The sequence below is a fragment of the Channa argus genome, chromosome 4 (assembly GCF_033026475.1).
Source record: "Channa argus isolate prfri chromosome 4, Channa argus male v1.0, whole genome shotgun sequence".
NCBI classification, from domain to species: Eukaryota; Metazoa; Chordata; class Actinopteri; order Anabantiformes; family Channidae; genus Channa; species Channa argus.
Window position 1 is genome coordinate 11,727,729 of NC_090200.1, and position 11,057 is coordinate 11,738,785.

Below are 11,057 nucleotides of genomic sequence, written 5' to 3' on the forward strand. Positions count from 1 at the left end.
ATCCGGCTGTGGAAGTAGAAGAGGCTACACTGTAATGCAGCCATCCTAAACGTCTGAGTAATGTACGATGTTAATTAAAATCTGGATGTGAAAAGCCACTATTACTACCTATGGTTAATATGATAGAAAGAAACTGTGTAGTTTTAAGCATAGAAACTGATGTATACTCCTCAACAGCACTCTACAACCACAACATCTGTTTGTATTTGAAACATTTAGAATGTCCCAGCATGCAGTCCCCCCCGATGACACATATCCTGTGTCTGATGGGAAAGCAAAACAGTGTGACAAACAGGTCATGAGCATCTTCTCAGAGGGGTGAAGGTCATGTGAGAGTGACACTGAGAATTACTCAAGTCCAGGAATGGTTCTTTAAGGCAGATGGCAAGAACTCCTCAAGGACTCCTCAAGAACTTTTCTTTATTTGAATATCCCTAACACAAAAAGAGACCAGAATCAGTGCTAATACTTGAATAATATTTCCTGGTAAATAAAAGGAAAATACACAATGTTAATAAAGTTCAGAATGTGATTCAATCTTCCCCAGCTTAGAAAAGGGAAAAAGGCTTTGTACTGCAAAAGAGGAACACAAAAGTATTTTTTCTTTAATACTGAATCAGCAAAATAAACAAAGATTCATTGTTAAGAGACCCTTTCATTGGAAAGAAAATACACAATTCAGTAAACATAGTTGAGATAGAATAACCTACAAAGTACTTAATTAAAATATATAATATAAAAAACTCTGAATTTCATATTCCAGTAAATGAAGGAAACATATAACCTAGTCTTTGACATCACAGTACACTTATTTATGTATGAACATCTGCTGTGCTTTGGGCTATTTTGGGCTGAAGTTTTAAATAGAAGGTCATGTAAAAACTGCAAGACCTGCACAACCATTAAAGTAATATTACTCTTTCAGGAAACTTCTTATTTGTATTTTAAGGGAAAATTAGTTGGCATCATTCTTATAACTCAGACAGAGGAAATGATTGTGAAATCTGTATTTCCACAGAAGTAGCTCCCACGTGTTCATATGAATGTGTGTAAGCTTCATCATGCTTGTCAGTGGTTTGAGTACATTGACAACAAAATTCAGATCTACAAAAGCAGAACCTCGTTTCACATAAATAGTTTATCTTTTTCTATTATTTATTTATTTTATTTTATGCATAACTAGCTCATTTAAGGCGTAAACACACCTTTTCCTAAACCTCAGAGCCTTAACTTTTTAAAAAGATGGTTCAGATTGTAATTGATTAACCATGCAGTTAGAAACCACACAACCTTAAACAACCCATCATGTTAAGTTGACATGTTGCATAACCAATTCATGTTTTACCACAAATGATCTCTTCTCAGAAATCTCATAACCCTGCAGTTAAAAGCAGCATGTTAATAAAACAACTTAAGCAAAACTTTGGGGACAAAAGGGACTTTCAGTCATACTGCATTAGAAGTCGGTAGTAAAATAACTACCGGAATAAGAAATAGAGGTTTTAGTGCAGGGTTTAAGAATTTGAATTAGTATGATGTGTCAGGAAGAAGGTTTTTGAAGCTGAATGAATAAACGCTACTCTAAATTTTGTTACTAATTGTTTTAAATTAACACAAGAAAATCTCATGGCACACTTACTGGAATGCATCCTGTTTATCTCATGTCCGACCAGACTATCTATTTTAGATTAACACAAAATAAGTAACTTAAAGCTCTTTTTTGGAATATTTATTTTCTTGTTTGTTTATTCTTCTTGTGTGGCAGATTGTGCTGAAGCAGGGACACAGCTTTTGATTTTCACCTCCCACACCACACCTGTTAAGGTGGAGTGTGTGTTTCCTTTAGAGTATTGAATACTACACTAAACACACAGCACTTGTGGCATGTGGCAAGGTAACTATTGTCATCAAGAGTTAAAGAGCTGGGGCGGTGAACTGGCTCTGAATCAATGAAAGAGAGGGATGGGATGTGGGAAATCTGAGTTCATTTCCTGCCTTGTCAAGGTTCATTAAGTATGAAGGTAGTACATCAACAACATCCAGGCATTTATTGTACAGTACTGAAAAATGTAAAGAGTGGTGTACACTGACTTACCTATAATTAAAAGCTTAAAACATTTTCTTAAAAAAAACACGAAAATAGAAAAAACACAAATTCGCCTGTCTAATATCTTTTTCTGACTAACTTGAATGTATTTGTCAAAATTGTTTAAAATAATACAATATTTATTCTTTGACATCTCTTTTACATGGGTTTGTGCAACAGTGTGTCTGTGTACGTATGAATGAAAATCTAAATTTGTCAGTATGTTGGAGAGGCAGTAGGACACAGCTGAGTCATGTGGAGAGGCTGTGCCTGGGCCACTAAACACACCCCGGTTGCTGAGTACCACTAGGTAGGCAGGACCATCTGCTTTCTATACTGGGATGTTGAAGCAGGCAGAGAGAGGGTAGGATTTCTTGTGGCAGCTCCACTAATCAATAAGTATTGATTCCTCACTTATCTCAAATACAGCTTGGCTGATGAGATGTCACACATCTAACCTCTGCAGGAAGAGTACAGCGAGGCAGCAGGGTAAATGCTCTGGAGAGTAACAAAGACAGCTCACTTCATGGTCATAAGTGAAAAAGCTTGCATACTTGTGTACACATTGTTTTAAGCCAAACAAATATCTCCATGTTCAGGTTAGACTGTCAAAGCTTGCATGGACGGTTATCCCCCGGCTGTCCTCTGCACCATTCATCTCTAAATCCCCGCCCTCTGCTGCTCTGACTCTTGTTGCAGGCAGACAATCAGTGCTTTGCCAGCCGGATGCCTCACATTAACTGCAGTTGCTGAGCTTAGCACAAAGTTTAAATAAAGAAAATCTAAACACTTTGACTGTCAGCTGGATGTTCTGAAAGCCACAAGACAAAAGACAAAGGACATTTGTGACCATCCATCCATCCATTTTCTGTCATCACTTATCTGATGGTCGGATCGGGCTGTCTCAGCTGTCATCAGGTGAGAGTGGGGTACACCCCAGTCTATCGCAGGGCTACAGAGAGACATACAGAGACTGACAACCATTCACACTCACATTCACACCTATGGGCTTTTAGATTCACCAATTAACCTAACATGCATATTTTTGGACTGAGAGAGGAAACTGGAGTACCTGGAGAAAACCCACGCAAACACTGAGAAAACATGCAAACTCCACGCAGAAAGGCCACAGCCACCTGGGGCATGACCCTGCAACCTTCTAGCTGCTATAACCACTCCACCATCGCGGTGCCCCATTTGTGAACATATGCTTTTCAAATCTTTGTGACCAGCAGCGTTACGTGCATGTACAAAAAAGCATGAAATGTATGAAAACTCTTTGAATGTGCCACTGTTAAACATGTACAACCTATATTTACTACACTTGCACCAATATTTAACCTTTCTCTTCTGATATTTTATGTTTACAAATGCATCAAATCATAATTCCACCAACTGATGCCAATGCCCTGATTTACTGTCTAACCTCTTTACTGGAAATTTTCAGACAAGGACTGCACACAAATGCAAGCTATAGACAGATGAATTCAGAGGAAAGCTGCAGTCTTAATATTTACATGACAAGGGTTACAATAAAGCTATCTGTATTCAGTTTCAATGGTAGATATGTAAACCAAAATTGAACTCTAAAGTGGGATCATGAGTGGGATCAAAGAACCAGGGCAGAAATGATTGGAATACTTGCATTTGTGACTACCATGCAATTACAGTAGCATAAGCAAAACAAGCTCCTTGATTTTTCAAATCACGACTGCTTGAAATGTAATTAATTGATTCCTGATTTATTTAGTGTGCTGAGAGCTCACTAATGGCGTAGCTACAAAACCACATCCTGACTGAACAGAGGGTCCTACTTCAGAAAGTGAAGTTATTGTACCTGGGAAGATGCAAAAGGAGACAGAAAAGGACCTTATTGGCTAAAACCTCCTTCTTTACTTTTACTCATCTGCAGCCATTTGTAACCCCGCCCTCTACCTTTCTACATTTCTTTCTCTCCTCTCCTCTGGTGTGTTCATTATGTTAATTTTAGCAAAGTGATGTCAGTGAGCTGAAAACAGATGCTAATTTTATATCACTGTTAAGTCTAATTAGCTATCTATATGAAAATTAGTTTAATTCTTATAGAGCCAAGACAGACCACCTTAAGTAATCCATCATCCAACACCATATAACTACTTTTCATTCTGACGAAGGCAAAAGCCACACTGAAGCAGCAACATTTGGAGGATACAATTTTGATAAATTTTTGTATCTGACTCAGTATTGGGATATACCCAGTATTTAAGGACTCTTAGTAGGTCTGGGTCACAAAAACAAACTCATCATTCGTAAAGCTGGGATCACCTGATCCACCTGTATGAGGTGACATGGCTGTTAACACAGCAGGTGATGAGCCAGTAGTTCAAAATGAATCAGGTAGAGTGTTATGCAAAGAGCACCGATTATGTTTCCAGTCATATGCCAGTTAAGGAAAAAATGTGAGACAATAAGATTTCCTGGATGACTGCCATGTCCAGGCTGGTGCATGCTTGCCACTTGAGGATTTGGGGGGGAAACAGAATACACCTGGGTTTACCCTCTGGAAATATCTGCTTTGTACTAGTTTTGTTTGTATGATGTGGAGGATAAATAAGGATGTAAGGGAAACATTTATAAAGCTACAAAGCCCCTTTTTTTAATATGGTTAAATGTGCATACTTTCATTTCATATATATATAGTGTATGATCTGATAAAGTGATGCTGGTGAGAATGCAAAAAGGCCTCGAATTGAAACATCCTTGAAGCTATTGTGCCCATTTACAATGAAAACCCAATCATCTGCAAATCCAGAGCAAAGGAGGCTGAATATGTAAATGTCCCAGTCAGACTCTCTCTGCTGCCAGATATTTACACATTGTGAGAGGGAGTGATGAGCTGCACAATCACTCTACTTCCACCCGTTCCTGCCTTAGCATAACAGGTGTTTAGAGTCTTTGCCATAAATCATGTCCCTGCCAGATGTTGCCAAGCAACTGATTAATTAGCAGGGCCTCGTGAGTGTGGAATAGTGGAGCCAGAATGAGAAAGCTCTTTTCCATCCTAGTGGCCTGAGGAGTTCAGCAGCTCACACACATTGTGGGGAACACTGAGTTACACTGAGAAACATTGTCACTGCACCCAAATGTGACAGGAGACTGGTTTAAAAGTTTGAACATACATGCTGACGTTTCACACAAATGTTACAAGTGGTTTGACTTGATACCTCAAACCATAACATCAGTAAAGCAGATGTCTTTTTACCCTCTTACAATTAAATAAGAAAAGAGTCAATGTCATACTATTTCAGGTCCACCATGTCCACTATTGCAATGTGGTCAGTATCTTCTTTTAAATAATAAGAATCTTATTGAGTGGGAAAGTAGCTTGAAAGAATAATTTGGGTAAATCTGAGGCATTAAATGGATTGCAATTAACTCAGACAATAGTACACTTGACAGCATGCAGACACACAGGTGATGTCTTATAATTAGCCCCTCGACACGAGTTATTCTCATCCTAGCTAGTTTTTGCATAAAGCATATCACAGGATACACAAAGTCACCTCTACTTTAATTTTCCTGTCACCGGCTCTTGCTGTTTCATACATACAGATGATCTTTCTTTTGTGTCGCTAGTGTCAAGCCATCTCTAGCACTGCTCACGGGTATTCAGATGCTTGCTATCATTAGGAATTTTGCCTGATTGATGTCCGATGGTTCACTTTCAGCAGGGCTAGTCTGGTTTTCTGCTATATTGCATTTTCTGACAGGCTGTCAGAAAGCATAAATGCATAGTGTTTGCATGTGACAACTTTTCGCTGTCAATGCATGATATCCATTTAACTTTTGCCACACAAATACACAATGTTAACCTTCGCCAGAGACTCACACGGTTATCCGCATGTATTCACACATAGGCTTGCAGATACCAGGCTGTCCATAGTGTGGAAGTCACATTTCCTTTTTAGGTTAATGTTAGGTACTTGAACTAGCTAGGTGGATGAAGACGCTATGTGAATTGTGGCAGAAAGCTAAATGGTACAATTTTCCCTGTCAGGTGAATGCACACTTGCACCACTTTTGGCTGTCAGTGAGGCTAAAAGACACCAATTAATCTCACATGGTTGTTATAGAAAAGGATGGCATAGAAAATAGACGGGCAATGCACACTGAGACAGAAAGAGGATATGTAATTTGCTGGAAATCACCGCACATAGGCAGGAACTACCTATAATTAAAACAACAGTCAGCAAATGTTTGGTATTTATCTCAGAATTTGTGAGTGCAGTAATTAAATGAGCAGTCTTCATAGTACTGCTTTCTAATTATAGCTACAGTGTACTCGTTTGGGTTATGTACAGGTCAATTCATTATATTTACCATAGTTTAAGCCTCTTAAGACACATTTCAAGTAATATAATGGGAAAAAAGCATGGCAGCACTTCAGAAAGTTAGCAATGATATTTTTTAAACATTCCTCTATGTCTCCTGCTAAAAGAAAAGGAAAACCGATGACAGTTACTAAGGGAGCTAAAAGCTTTATTGGAGTTTTGCAGTAATTCCCTACATTCTGTCTCCATTTTATCCATATAACTCACAGTATATTTTATGTATGTCAAACTGAAATACTTTGTCGTGTGAGGCAGATATGGCAGACCTGTCATGACATGTAGGCTCTTGAAAACACTGTCTATGTATCATCAGTGTTAGACATTTCTTAGGATGGATCTAGATCTGTATCATCATCTCCATCCCGAGCAGCGAATGAACATCCTGTCTCTTTCACCTTGGCTGGCATCTCTCCCCCAGTAATAACCAACTGCCTGCCACTTTCAGCACACTAGCACTGTCAGAGAGTGATGACTCTGATGCCTCGAAAACATTCATCTTGCTACATGGTGATTTTCTCTAACAGATGGCTATTTGCTATGAATGTTTGTGGCATAGAAATCCATTCAACAGTTGCTACACTGTTTTAAACAGGACTATGCCCAGGTGATTACAGCCATGTCTTCAAACATTCCCATCTACTGCTACTTCGCTGTAGCAGATACATTTCAAACAGGGGTTAATATTTGCTGGATTACATGTTTTATTCAATTAACATGACCTCAGTTTTAAAGTCATGTTCTTTATATAATATGACTAACAACCCACCTTTCTGTAACTACTCTGTGGTGCAAGAGTGGGAAAAAATAGCAATTACATTTTCGCCAAAATCATATGTGGCAAAAAAAATTAGTATTTTGTAAAACATAGGGTTGCTAGAAGTTGTGCTAGAGTACAAGTCCATAAATGATATGACCATGCATGCACACACTGTACGCCAGAGCACTGGATGTTTCACAGCTCCTCACCTCTGCAGTCATCCACTGACATCAGGCATTAACACGGGCATTCTACTATACCTGACTCAAATCTTTAACAGGCCAGTGAATACCAAATGAGCCAATGGAAATCCAGCTGGAAATATATTGTCAAAAGGAAACATTGTCTTCCACCCACCCCCTGATTAAACAACAACAAAGTCACTTTTCAAAAAGGCACACAAGTCTCAGCTCTTATGATCTTTAGCATCTGACCAGGTGCTGTTTTGACTCTGGCCTGCAATGGTATTTAACTTGATCCCCGTCTTAAGATAAAACCACAACCCTCTGCACATTACCTTGTGATAGAAAGCAGAGTGATCTGAGTTTTCCCCACAATAAGCAGCTTAGAAGGTGCACCAACATGCTGGGCACCTGAACCCAACATGTTTAACATTGCATTTCCACAAATAAATGAATGGAATGCATCGACTCTCCACTACGAACAGATGCACAGAAGCAAAAACCTGACAACTATATGCAAAAGTACACTCTGCTCCCAAACAAATCCAGCTATCTGGCTGTGTACAAGGAGTTACAGTGATGCAGAGACAGGGGCCATATACAGGGCTTCACATTCACCGCCTGGGAATTATCACATCAAACTCATATGCCCGATGAATCTGACAGGCCCAAGGCCAAACCATTACAGCCTGGTGTAGACAGGCATGACTGTGCTGAACTATGACTAGGCAATGACTATTGTTGTGCACCAGTGATTCACACAACACCAACAACATTCAGATTTACACAGACAACCAGAGAGGAAGTTCTTGTGAAACTGAAACAATCAACAAAGAATTGGTGAATATGTTGTTATAGCCTCATTGACGTTAACATAGATCAGTTTTTACAATGTATTAGAGTTTCATTCACTGTGCTGTTGATGTTTTAAAGCATGGACTTTATTAAAATGATACCTCTGAATCCTGTCTCTGGTGTCCTGTAGACTGAAAGCTTTTTTTTGCATCATGTATTCAGACAGTAGCCCAGTTCATTTTGAAGGAATCACAAGCAAGCATTTTGCCCTTATCGGATGATGGAGCAGGCATCACTCAAAAGGCTCATACACCAAGGGGGATTGTTTGTGAACCAAAGCTCAGGTCAGGTATATTTAGAATTAAAAAAAGATGACCTAAAGATGCTCTAATTCCATGTAATGGCATCAAATACTATATATTAACACAATAGATTCAAGGTTATTTTTTTATTTGTTTGTTTTTTTGTCCTTTAAGCTTATCCCGTGTGTTCAGGGTCGCCACCTGATTATTGTCCACATTTTGATTTGGCACAGTTTTTACGCTTGATGTCTCTCCTGATGCAACCCTCCCCAATTTCTTTTGGGCTTGGACACTGCACAGCTGAGAAGGGGAATGGGCTGTTAGGGGTTCAGTGTCTTGCCCAGAAACACTTTGACATATAGCCAGGACCGGGGATTGAACCATTGACCGCATGGTCCGTGGAAAACTGCCTTACCAAATGAGGTACAGTTCGTTGAAGGGTATGGGTAGTTTAATAGTCAACACCTGGATTACAAAAAGATATATGTAAACATTATGAGTAATAAACAGGCAGCTGGCCAATATTACCACACCTAATTCAGCTTATTTCACAGAGACTATACACTGTTTGTGTCTGGTTCACTTAGTTATGAACTGCTACAAATATGTAACACAGCCAAAGAAGATAATTAATACTTTTTATCTGGTGAGATTACAAGGCAGTGAGGCTTACCATGGAATGGAGCATGAACAGCCCCAAGTCAAAATGCTACGATAACAGATGTTTTCTCTTCCTTTTTCCTATATTGGGCAAACATGGTGTGAATATAAGATATTTTTTACAATCTGCACCATTTTAGTTTCTTTTGTTAGTATGTTACTATTTGCCAATTAGTGATAAAAACCAAAGTAAAACTGATGGTGATGGAAATGTCATTAGGTGTAAAGGTATGAAAATAAAGCAGTGGGTACATTCAAATGTTGACCTGATTGTGTATATTAAAAAGTTACCAATGTCATTAAGATGCATCCTCTGCAAACTTTTATTGCGATTCATACAAGACGTAAGACCATTCACATCCACCAACGTGGTGGGTTTACTAACTGCCTGACTCTGCTAACCCTAGCATTAACTAAATGCCAAACACAAACTCTTGGGTGGTAGTTAATGTACACTTGGCCTAAACCACGGCACATTTAATCACTCTGTTACATAAATCAAACTACGATATAATGAGTTTGTCAAACATGGGAATGGGAAATGCTCGTCAATCAACAGTTTTTACAACAAATCACAAGGCTAAAGTTATTTAATTTCTTCACATTTTTTTGTCTATGTGTTACAGTTAAATGCTCATGTCTTAAATAACAAGAGTAGACAGGGAACGTTGCTCTGTCGTACTTCAGAGGAAGCCAGTGCAGTTATGATCTTCAGAGGTTTTTTTATTTTGTATTTCACCCATGTTTGTTTTTCATAGATTCAGAATGTTTTGGTGTTTTGTCACTATGGCAACAACTTTGTGTACTTCCCTAAAAAAGCTGCTGAGTATTTTTATATACTGCTGATTTCCGGTCCCCTTCCTGAGAGCCTACAATACAAGTGCTTTAAGACCAGTAATATCAGAGGTAGGCTGTTTGTATTATATATTACTGAGTTGTCAAGAAACACTCTACTTGTATCTTTCCTCTTCAGTGACAGCAGCTGTTAGTGTAGCAAGTGTGTGAAATCTTGTGTAAGATCTACATTTTCCTGGGTTAATGGCAAGCTAATGCTTATGTATTTTACATACAATGCACCACTTTAGATGGATCTGGATTTGTTCCGAAACAGTTGCTTTAATAAACTGCAGAAAATGTTAATGAAGATGACAGCACACTGGTCCCTGGGTTGTTGCTCAAACTGAAGCGACAGATGCAGCGGGAGACCGGCCCACTGCAGGGTACCCAGTGACAGCACTGGCTTAGGCATATGTCTGAACTGTGAAGGGCTGCAGTACAGAGAGATGAAAGGTATGCAGCGAGAGAGAGAGACATATACAAAGCCAGAGAAAGTCACAAACGCTTTTGTCTCACTGACAGAGAGGAATGACGTGGGGAGGAGAGGGACTAAAATGAGAAAGTCACACAGACATTGCCTTAGTATTTGATGGAAGTCAGAGGCACAGAGAGGGGAGGGAGGGTGAGAGAATGGGAGAACTTTGCGCAGCGCGAACACCCCGACTTCTTTTTTATGCTCTCTCATGCTGAGTTTGAAAAAGGAGTACTCTAACAGTGAGCTCAGGTGAATGCTAGGATACATCTCATGGTTGACATTTCAATTCACCATTTCCTGTATATTTTTAGAGAAGGAATGATTTGCTCTGTCTTTGAAATGTTTGTAAGTGTTTCAAATATCAACAAAATGACACAGAAATGAAGAATCCTCAATATTATGTTTTAAATGGACCTAAACCTTCACCGTCATGATGGATATTCAGCCCTGCAAAAACAAAATAAGCCGTAATAAAATACTACTAGCCACACACTTCTCACAGAATTGCGCAATAATTTCTTTGAAGTCAGGCTTTTTACACAGAAACTAAAGGATAACTTCCCAACAGAGACTATATTGATTTTGTGCAGGGC